Genomic DNA, 12,486 nt, shown 5'->3' on the forward strand with positions numbered 1-12,486 from the left:
ATCCACTTTATTTAGAGTATCTTAAATATAATAATAAGTGTACTGAAATGGTATATATTGAAGGAATTTAACTCAAGATATCCCTATATCTTGATCTTATCATCACTTATCTTAAAATATTTAGTCTTGATCACTACGTTTAGTATTTGTCACACTAAATTACAGCTATAGGTGTTGACTTGACCTAGGTTACTTTTATAATCATAGATCCGAACCCAAAACATTTAAAATTCAAATTTAAAATCTATCTCACCATGTCCCCCTATTAGCCATTTTGATTCAAATTAGCATGTGATTATGTTATTTTGTGCACTTGGTTGTTATATTTAAGGACAAACATTCACTCATTTTAGATAATGTTAAAATATACGAAAAGAACATCTAAGTGAAACATCTTCAAGGAGAGTCTATTTTGAATTATTTTCTTGTGACAACATCATAGGTCCATTGCACTCTTGTATTTGTCATCAAATATTTTGCATAAAATTTTAGAATCAACACACTTGTATAAAGGAAACAACTAACACAAATACAATTTTTTAAATTGGACTACCTAAAAATGGTGTTTATGTTTTGAATGTTTGAAATGATATAAGTAGCACATGCACCTCAATGAGGTGCAATGGTTACACTGATAGAAAGGTATAATATGGCAATATTTTGAAGGGGAGGGGTAAAAACTACAAGAAATGTCATAGGTATGTTATGATAAATGGTTTGACAACATTATTTTAGCAAATAGTGGAGGGCAATTGAGCTTAAAGGCAGGGGGTTATTAAGGACATTAATTTTTATATTCAACATTTAAGTGTGATATTTTTTTTATTCATCTAGCTAAATACATTATATATTCTTGAACTACAAATGATTATTATATAAATAAATTGTGTGATAAGTTGGGGAGCATATTTAGGGTTAAAGAGTCAAACTACCCTTATAAAAAACCCAAAGTAGCGATATTGTGCTTCTTTTAAATGGTATTGGTTATTTTATATGGAATGGCAGTTTATGTATAATACATTTATTGGTGCCTCATGTCAAGTTTTTTTTGTCACATATGTCATTTATCTTTTAGACCCAAAGAATAAAAGTAATATGTTGCCTTCATATGGTTGAGTGGACTATAGTTGGTGTCGTTGATTGATATGTATGCTTGGATTTTGATATTGCCTCCTTGTAGCTCATTTTGCAATGGACCGAAATAGACACCTACAAAAGAGGAGTTTGTAACAATGGTATTAATGTTCAAAGAATAGTTGGGAGAGATGTGGGGGAGAAAGGAGTATTAGTATAGGACAAAAAATGTGCTTGACAATGTACGAGCATAATTACCTTAAGAGTTTGATTGTTGTGGGTTGAGGTCATCTCCTTATAGTTGATTTTGGCAATTACATAGACTACATTCCTACAAAAGAGGAATTTATAATAGTGGAGTTGATATGCCATAAATAACAATGAGAAATCTGAGGGAGAAATAGCTAAGAGTAACATACCTTGATTTCTCAAACAGAGAGTTGGTGTAGCCGAGCTTCCTCTTTCTTCCTTATAATTGTATATGCATTATTTTGCATTTTGGAGTACCTCTCAAAAGAGAATGTTGGTTGAATGCGTAGGTCATTTAATGACTTGACTCTAGATATGACCGTGAATGTTAGCCCCTGCCTCTCCACTTTGCCTATATTAATTATTGCTCTTTGTAGTGTTAGGCCTTGGGATTTGTGTATGGTTATAGCCCATGCCATTGTGAGGGGTATATGTCTACGACTGCCTAGAGATATAGGGACTATTGGTCTACTTTTGGGGTCATCTTGGTTCCATGGTGGCCCAGTATAATTAACAATCCTTACTAAAACATACATTGGGATATCAGGTGGCTTGGAACCACTGTTGTAAACAATTTCAATTACTTCACCAAGAGCTCCATTTACAAGGTCTGCTTGTGTCCATATATTGGCAGTGAGCATGACATGTTGACCTCTACAAAGTAGTACTTGTTTCTCAAGTTGTTCACCAGTGGTTCCATTTTTTATTATGCTCCTGATGCTCGTCACAATACTTAATGCAACTAGATGGTTCAACAATTTTAGCATTCTCCAGTTGTGCACCTTGACCAAATCATTAGTAGCATACAAGTGCATCAAGTTGTCAAACTATTCCTTTTCACTTGGGGCAAGTTGTTTTTTTGTCCATGTCATCAAGAGTTGCCAATATAAAAATATAGTAGATAGAAAAAAAACAATGATTGTTTTTTAAAAATATTTTAAAGTCAAACTTAATCAAAACATCATAGTTTTCATGGAACATCAACTTTTGTCTTCTTTTTTTAATCATTTAAAAAAAATATAACTTGTTGGAAAACATTCTCTCTTTAAGGGTCAGTGCAAGAAGCTGAGTCCACTTTTTGGCCAAAAAGTGGAAGTGTTTTCCCTGATTTTTAGATTTTGTCTCATTTGAGCTTAAATTTTGAAACACTTAGAGATTGAATCGTGGAAAAAGTCAGGAATATAAAAGATAGCCCTATGAGTCTACTTTCCAAATATGTAATTTATTTTAATACCCACATAATAAAAAATAAATTTTTGAATGGAGTTCTAAAACTATGTTTTAAAAATACCCGTTTCAGGACCATACCATGCATGTGTACGACTCACACTTTTTGACACAATTAAAATTATTTTCTCAAACCGTTTTTGGAAATGGTTTGTAACACATTGAAGATTGATGAGCATATTTTTCTGTATTTTTTTTTGTAATATTTATTTTTTAATTAATTTTTTAATGACCATAATTATCTTTTTAAAAATTTGACGTAAACTTAATTTTTTTTTTAAATAGAAAAGAATTTTGTGTAGATTGATGACATATAGATTTTTTTAAAAATTCATTAAAATTTTTTTTTAATTAAATTAACAAAATTAGTTAATATTTCAAGTTTTTGGACCCGATTTAGTATAAATTAAATGAAAAATAGTTAAAATAATCAATATTTAAATAAATTTACATATTTAGAAACTAGACAGTATAATCCGAAATGGGTTTTAATTTCGTATAAAAATTCTCTAATTACAGGCACATAAACTATTTTAGAAGTTCATATTTGTGCTTTCATTCATGGAGATTTGAATTTGCAGGTCCATGTCTCAGGTGTGGCCATCCTAGGCCTATCTCGGGCCTAATCCCAAGCCAAGTGGTGGGTTGTGGAATCAACTTCCACAGAACGGGGCCCTGTTTTAAAAACGGGGGCCCATTCCATTTTTTTGATTGTTGGATTTAATAACGGGCCACGGGGCCCATTCCTAAATAACCGTTACTATAAAAAAAAGACAAATTGCATCAATTTACCACACTATCATTGAAATCCGTACCGACAAACATTTTTTACATCATTTGGCAATACTTTTTAATATTTTTTACACAAATTTCTGAAGAGCTCAGTAAAAAGAATAATTTTTGAAGAGGAGTTTGTAAAGATGCGTTCTAAGAAACATCAAAAGAAACAAAGGAAGACAATGACAGCGGACGAAATTCAAGCACAAATAGAGGAGGAGGCAAAACACCAAAGAGATCAAAGATCACAACAACGACAATTGAATAACACTTCTGAAGCATCTAGTTCAGTGCTCGTTGTAGATGAGACCATTGAAGAGGTCATGATGGACACAAGAAATGTAGAACCAAACACGGGTATGACTGTTGATGCAAATGTTCATGTGGATGCGAATCTTGGTATGTATTTAAATCCCCAAAACTATGATGCCAATCAAATTACTGATTTAAATGAAGCTGGATATAAATTTCATACACCAATATGAAAAGAAATAAAAATTGAAAATATTACACCACCCTCTTTGAAAGAAAATGAATGTAATTTGTTTACTATTGATAGCAATGTGCTAAATAATCTTAATGGGTTAGTTTCTTGGAGACAAATTAGAACACATGCAAATAGATTATATAAATAATTTTTCTATAATAAAAAATTAGGATTCCAATGTCAATTAATGCTACAATTAATAAAAATGTTAAAAATGCGTAAAGTCATGAAAAAAAAAAGTATTTATGCAAAACCAAAAAGAAAAGATGAATCATATAAGCAAGTTGTATCTACTGTTGCCAGTGCCATCGATTCTATCAGAAAAACAAGTCGTTCTAAAGATAAGAATGCAACACGTAGAGTTATAACAACTACTATAGTTGACAAAACAATTGTTAGTAAAAGAATGTTAAGTGATATAAGTGGCTATTTGAACTTACATCGTAGAACCTTGTGAAGAGTGGCCAAAAGAAGAGACACGATTAAAATTGATCCACTAAACCATTGTTGGAGTTTTAGTGGTAGACTTCAAAGGTTGAACATGAAATTAAATGATGAAACTAAACAATTAATTGCAAAATTTTGGCATGATAACACTAGAGTTTCATCAAATGCTAGAGATGTTTTAAAGTTAAGGGTGGGATAAAAAATTCACGATCCTTATCCAAAACATCTTCTTGACATGACTCAAACTGAATTCTTTAAAAAATTTAGTGATGAATCTATGTTAATGAATTTACGAATTAGTCAAAGATCATTTGAAAAATGCAAACCCTGGTATGTTAAAATCAATAAACAAAGAATATCTTGTTGTTGTAAAACTCATGTTCAGTTTCGTTACCATTATGATGTTTTTTGATATATATGTTGTATGTTGCATGGTAATGATCTTGTGCAGGATTGTGGTGTTTATGTTCCACCTGAAACTATAAAAGATTTTATTGCAAGTTTATTTTGTAAACCACCTAATGAACAATTATTTCTTTCCACTTCGTGCATTTATGGCCTTTGCAATTTATGTGGGAACTATTCTTTGATAGGTGAATGTTTGCATGAACATGTTTCATCTGAGTATGGACAAAAAATGGTTGATGTTAGGAGATTTAAAAATATAGAATACCCTTTAAAGGATGGAAAGATGGGGAAATGTTTAGAATTGATTAAATAACAGAGTAATGTGAATGCATTTATCAGTGAGTTTAAAAGTCATATTGTTTCAAAATATGTGAAACATTCCCAACATGCCCGATGGCTTGATGGACAGTTTCACATATGCAAGAGCACATTTCCAGTTGGAACAATAGTATCAGTTGTGGATTTTGTAGAAAATTATAATCTAAAACTACAAGAGGAAACTCAATCACAATACTACAACTTAGTGCAAGTGGCCATATTTGTGCTCATTATATATAGACATGACCATGACAGTACAAAAGATAACAGAAATTTTTTGAGGGACTATCATTTCTATGTTAGTGATAATCGATTACACTCGTCAGAGTTTGTTCAGCATTGCTTCAAGGTATTTCATGATAATCTTAAGGAAAGAGAAATTGACATGAAACAACATATGATATGGTCAGATAACTACACTGGACAATTCAAAAATGCAAGAATGTTTTATTGGCTATGCAAAGTTCACAAGATAACCAATGTCCAACATTTATGGAGCTTTTTTGAAGTGAGACATGGTAAGGGAGAACACGATGGAGCTAGTGCCTGTGTAAAAAGAGCTCTTGCTAGAGAACAATTGAAATTCGAGGATGCAGCGAAATTCAAAGATGCTCGTGCAGTTGTAGATTGGTGCAATTCAAAGTTGTCAAAAGGATCAACTGAGAACTTTGCAATTCAACGTTTCTTCTAGTTGGTAGAGGAAGATAGTATTCCTATTTGGCATGATTTTAATACCATCATTGGATCAACTAAATGGCATTCGTTTAAGAGTTCTAATTCAAACACATGGACTATATTCACAAGGCAGCTTGCTTTCTTTTGTCAGTTTTGTGTTTCCGGAGATTGGGAATTTTGTGAGAATAAAGAATGGGTTGAAGAATGGCAACAAAGATCATTGACACCCATAGATGCAAATGATCAGTATGAAAGAACTGATGAAGATATGGATCAAATGACTATGATCGCATTTCAAATCTTATACAACAAGGTAAAATTGTTTTTGAAATTTGTTTTGATTTATTAAATAGTACATATATATGAAATCTTATAGTGTATATTTTTGTTTTTATTTCTCATTAAATATTAAAATAAAATTGTTTTGTGCACAGGACATGTCTATGCTATTGTTGCACTAGAGGACAATGAAGAGGTGACAGAGTATTGGTTGGCTCGATGTGTAGAGCCAAAACATAAGCTAACCACTCCTCAAGTAGATGATGATGATTATGACTATCCAACAGGATCTATGGTTGTTGTTGGCACTTGGCTACACAAATATAGAACAAGAAAGAATGGATTGCCCGCATTTGAAGATTATGAATTAGAGAAGAAGATTATACATTACTCGCATTTGGTAGTGGCAACTAATATAGAATTGGATAGATATCGTGGCAGGCCTGCTAATAAACAATTATGGACTCTCTCTATGGAAGAGCACGAGATAATTATAGATGCTTTGCAAAAGAAAGAGGATGCAGATGGTATAATAGAATGAATATCAAGTAAGTTATAATTTGAACCCTTAATCCACCTCCCTTTTAAAATTCATGATGCATATTTTATATAGCATTTTAAATCATGCATCATAATTATAAGATCTAATCTAGTAATTTTGTTTCAAGTCTACCACAAGTAGAAGGCATCAATGAAAACCAAGTTATTTGTGCATACTTTATGTTTCATTTTGAATAATTACAAGTAAGTTAAAGTTTTGTACCCTTAAGGCAAATCCCTTTGAAGAGTCATGATGTATGCTTTATGTTGTATTTTAAATTCAATGCATCCTCATTATAAAAACTAATCATATGTATTTTTTTTCTGGATCTCTCAGAGTAGACTTGGCCTCAATGACTACTATTGTTTATGCATACTTTATGTTGTATTTTGAGAGATATAAATCCTTATTATTATAATTTAAATAGACTATTTATTTTATTTAGATAGGTCTTCTTGATTACACTTTGTGTAATATACATAAATGAGAGACTATTGGTCAAATTTATGAATGAGATAATTATATTTTAATCAAGTTCTATTCAATTTTTTTTTTTGGATACTTTTCTCTTATCATCATTATTATTGTAATGGTAATTATATATTTTGCTTATCTATGATGATTAATACCTTTTCATTTAGAATATGTTATAATTATAAGATATATTTTGATACTTTGGTCTTATCATCATTGTTAGTTCATGATGTACACCTTTAGTTTATCTAATCACAAGTTATTTAAATAAAATTCCGAAAATAAAATTTCAAGTCCACATAATCCATATAAAGTTATTTAAGCACAACTTCCATAAATAAAAATTCAAGTCCACATAATCTATATTTAATATCTAATCCATATATATATATATATATATATATATATATATATATATATATATATATATATATATATATATATATATATATATATGGATGGTAACATGATGAACTCCACATAATATCTAATGTGCACAAAATATATAAAGTATGCACAAAATATATATGATCTAATCCTATTATGCAACTATCCATATATATAAAGTATGTGCATGTCCAAGACAATATATACAATGTTAAAAAATAATTGCACATGTAAACAAATGTGTAAAGTCCATAAAAAAGTACATATCATATAAAATAGTACATTTACATCATATCAGAGCCAAATAAATAGTAAAATCTAAGTGCAATCATCAATAACATCTCGTGGTCTCTTCTCCCCGAGATGTGGACCAAATCCACCCGTCTCATGTTGTACAAGGAAAAAATAATATTAAAATACTTTAAATTAACTATCAAAAGAATCATTTATCAAATACAGTTGGAATTCATAAATTAAGTTACAAACTTAGCATATGTGTGTGCACTTCAACTCCAGTAACTTGTTTTGCATCCTATATACAAGATAAGAAACATGATATAATGAACATGAGCACATACACGTGTTTATTTTTTATTACAGAAAAATGAACATTTATAATTTGATTTTAAAATAATCATATAATAAAATATCATCCATAATGTTGCTCATCAGATCCTCTAGCAGTATCTCCTCTAGCAGTATCTTGTGTAGTATCAACACCAAATGTAGTGCTAGCTAAGTCCTATATAAGGTCAAATTCAAAGTGTCCAATTAAATCTTAAATTAAGAGTCAAAATAAGATCAAATTAAGTATTACATATTAAGACCTCAAAGGATGTCTATGTGCGTTCAAATTGGCTCTGATAAAAATTATGAGGGTAACCTATCCTGATATTAGTGTCCACCTGCAAACATGCATTTAATGAAATCATATTTATTGAACATATATATGTGTATTAAATAATTTCAAGTTAAGTTACAATATTGTAAGAGTTCATATTTAAGTTATTAATTCTAAGATACATACCATAGATGGTGTCACAGTTGTCACACCCTCTTCTCAATGTGATGTAGAGGGTCCCTCATGACCTGAATCCTGGAGAAAGAAGCATTCAATGTATCAACATGAAAATTTATATAGTATACGATGATAACATATTAACTTAAAAACCTAGTACAATTTCTAGATAGAAATTGATACTATACCCCATAAGGTGTGCCGAGCTGTGTTCCAGTAGATGCAATATTGACTCTAATTAGGTGTAGTCCTTATCTACATAAACCAAATTTATTTAATGAAGTATTAGATTGTATAAAAAAAAGACATGCACTTAATTTATACCTATATTTAATGAAGTATTTAAAGATTGACATGTACATGTATAGATATCTATACCTGCTCAAGATGATCATCAGAGCAAAGAAAATCCATATATGATGTCATCATACTATCATTTGTTGCATCATGCTCAGCTATAACTAAAGCAGATCCTGGATCAACAGTAGGATCTACACACATCTCATGACAACTCGAACACATATGTGGCATCCATTGAGGAGAGAATGCCATGTGAGTAGCTTGCTCACTTAGGTTACCTATGAGGGAAGTCAAAGCATCTAAAGTCGAAATGAATGATGTATTCTGCACATTTGCAGGAATCGATGGAGCAACAAGTGGAACTATGGGTGGATCTGGTAGGGGATTATTACTCCGTGCCCCTAATCTACGCTATGGCATTCCACGACCAACACCCTGGAATGACTTAATATCAAAATAATTTGGTTTTTGGTGCATTACAAACTCACAGTATAATTTCTTCAAAAAATATAAAGGGACCTCATAAGTACGATGTGGTGGTGTAATGTCCCCTACTAGGTCTAGCTTTGTTTTCCCCATAATTAATCCATCTCAACATACTTATGACTTAAACTACATTGATTAGGAGACAAACTATCTTAAATATCGCATTTTCCAACTTCTTAGATACTGATAGTCATAACAGAGAAACATAGTCTTCTTTCTAATATTGAATTAATAATTCAATTTGGTTTATAATCTTATATTTACTTGTTCATTCAAAGAAAAATCACAGTAGAACATACATAAATTACTTTATTCAGATTATACATATGCAACGGAAACAAGATTTATTCAATTGCAACTTATATGGTTTATAATTTTTTTTCCTTTAATAACGATAGTCGGTAGCACAGGGAACGATCCGGTTAGCCCATCCATCCCACTCTGGATCCAAAGGCAGTCATTATGCCCCTTTGGCTTACTATTAGTGGTGTGGGTCTTATCCCTGCAATTCATTCCTTGTCTCACCCTACAATTATTAAACCAAGAAAGTTTTAGATTGTAGAGGGGCTTATTAATTGCCAGTCCTAGGCCTAGTAGCAGTCATATGCCCTACTGGCCTACTGATCTTACATGGATTAGTAGGTGGACAACTAAGACATTTATCCTCCTCTCCCAAACACTCTGCCTTCTCGAGATTTTAAGTAAATTAGTGAGTAGATTCATTTTTATTGTTATTGACATAAGATTGTACAGTATGTTATAGTTTCAGATCTGTAAAATAATCTGTCAGTATTTCAACAATTCACTTTATCCAATTTATGTATAACCTTATGGTTATTATATCAGGTGAACAGAAAAGGAAATCATTAAGGAGCTTGCTTATGCCATTTGTGGTTTAACTTTAATAATAATCTACTTATGTATATCAAAATATATCAGACGTATTGTGAAAGTCTAGTGTCAATTCCTTAGCATAACATTATTCATATTTATTACTATTATAAACTGCTTATGCGTATCAGATTGTGATCGCTTGGGATCATAAATACATATATGACATTAATTTTAATTACTAGAAATGCACAGCTCTATCAATTCACATACATAGTTGGAGTTTAATATGTTATACAGGTTGAATGATGAATAATTACGGTTTAATACAAGCACACGCAAATTTGGCATTATAACCATAAATCTAAACACTGTCGTGCATTATAACTTGTTTGTATCGTTTAACCAGTCAAGCATATTTTTTGAGTATGCGACATACAGTAAGTTACTGAAAACTATATAGTAGATTTGTTATAGTTATAATTAGCTGTGGGAAATGGTTAACATTCGTGACATACTGAAGTGATTTCTATCATACTTTAGATACACGTATTACTCTTTGCAATATCTTAGCAACAATTATTACCATTCCTTTAGGAGATGAAGACATACCTGAAACGTCTTCTTTCTGAATTTCTTTGGTTGTTTTATACCCCTATCGTGTTAGTCAAGGTGTAGATGTGGACTGAGGCAGCAATAATGGTGTTAGAGTCCTTCCTTTCTCCAGTAATCCCTTATCCTTAATACTTTGTTTTCTTCTCCACCAACGTAATGCCCTTTGGCAAGAGACACACCCTTTCACCATTAGCACCTTTTGAAAGAGTGCAACTCTTCATTATTTCTACCCTTTGGAAAGGACATAATCTTTTATAATCAGATCTGTACTTCTTATTTAAATCAGATCTGCCTTCTCATTTTTCAAATTCTCCCCCAATCAAATGAGTTTCTCTTCTCCCTTTTATATCTCATGTTTGAGGAAGTCACAATTTATCATTTCATGCCTTTTGACCTTTCATTAACTTTAATCAAATTTTAATTATATTTAATTATATTCTTTTATATTTTAATATTAATTTTAATATTTATTCTTTTGTATTTTAATTTTATTATTATTTATTATTAAATTATATTTCAAAGTGGGACATTACAGTCCGCCCTTCCCAAATTTGCTTGTCCTCAAGCAATGTAAATTTTAATTTTCTCAAATTAAGTCATCCACCAATATGAATTAAAAACATATACCATACACATGGAAAACACGATTCATACAAATGGATATATGCAAACACAGAGCATACACGTGAATACACATATTGGTAGATTTCTTCTTATTAACTAGAATGGTTCATTGATTCATCTTTACCCTACAGGATGGCATGATCATAGCTCTGATACCATTTGTAATGTCCCCTACTAGGTCTAGCTTTGTTTTCCCCATAATTAATCCATCTCAACATACTTATGACTTAAACTACATTGATTAGGAGACAAACTATCTTAAATATCACATTTTCCAACTTCTTAGATACTGATAGTCATAACAGAGAAACATAGTCTTCTTTCTAATATTGAATTAATAATTCAATTTGGTTTATAATCTTATATTTACTTGTTCATTCAAAGAAAAATCATAGTAGAACATACATAAATTACTTTATTCAGATTATACATATGCAGCGGAAACAAGATTTATTCAATTGCAACTTATATGGTTTATAACTTTTTTTTTCCTTTAATAACCATAGTTGGTAGCACAGGGAACGATCCGGTTAGCCCATCCATCCCACTCTGGATCCAAAGGTAGTCATTATGCCCCTTTGGCTTACTATTAGTGGTGTGGGTCTTATCCCCGCAATTCATTCCTTGTCTCACCCTACAATTATTAAACCAAGAAAGTTTCAGATTGTAGAGGGGCTTATTAATTGCCAGTCCCAGGCCCAGTAGCAGTCATATGCCCTACTAGCCTACTGATCTTACATGGATCAGTAGGTGGACAACTGAGACAGTTATCCTCCTCTCCCAAACACTCTGCCTTCTCGAGATTTTAAGTAAATTAGTGAGTAGATTCATTTTTATTGTTATTGACATAAGATTGTACAATATGTTATAGTTTCAGATCTGTAAAATAATCTATCAGTATTTTAGCAGTTCGCTTTATCCAATTTATGTATAACCTTATGGTTATTATATCAGGTGAACAGAAAAGGAAATCATTAAGGAGCTTGCTTATGCCATTTGTGGTTTAATTTTTATAATAATCTACTTATGTATATCAATAAATATCAGACGTACTGTGAAAGTCTAGTGTCAATTCCTTAGTATAACATTATTCATATTTATTACTATTATAAACTGCTTATGCGTATCAGATTGTGATCGCTTGGGATCGTAAATACATATATGACATTAAGTTTAATTACTAGAAATGCACAGCTCTATCAATTCACATACATAGTTGGAGTTTAATATGTTATACAGGTTGAATGATGAATAATTACGATTTAATAC

This window comes from Cryptomeria japonica, chromosome 11, assembly GCF_030272615.1.
Source record: "Cryptomeria japonica chromosome 11, Sugi_1.0, whole genome shotgun sequence".
Classification (NCBI taxonomy): domain Eukaryota; kingdom Viridiplantae; phylum Streptophyta; class Pinopsida; order Cupressales; family Cupressaceae; genus Cryptomeria; species Cryptomeria japonica.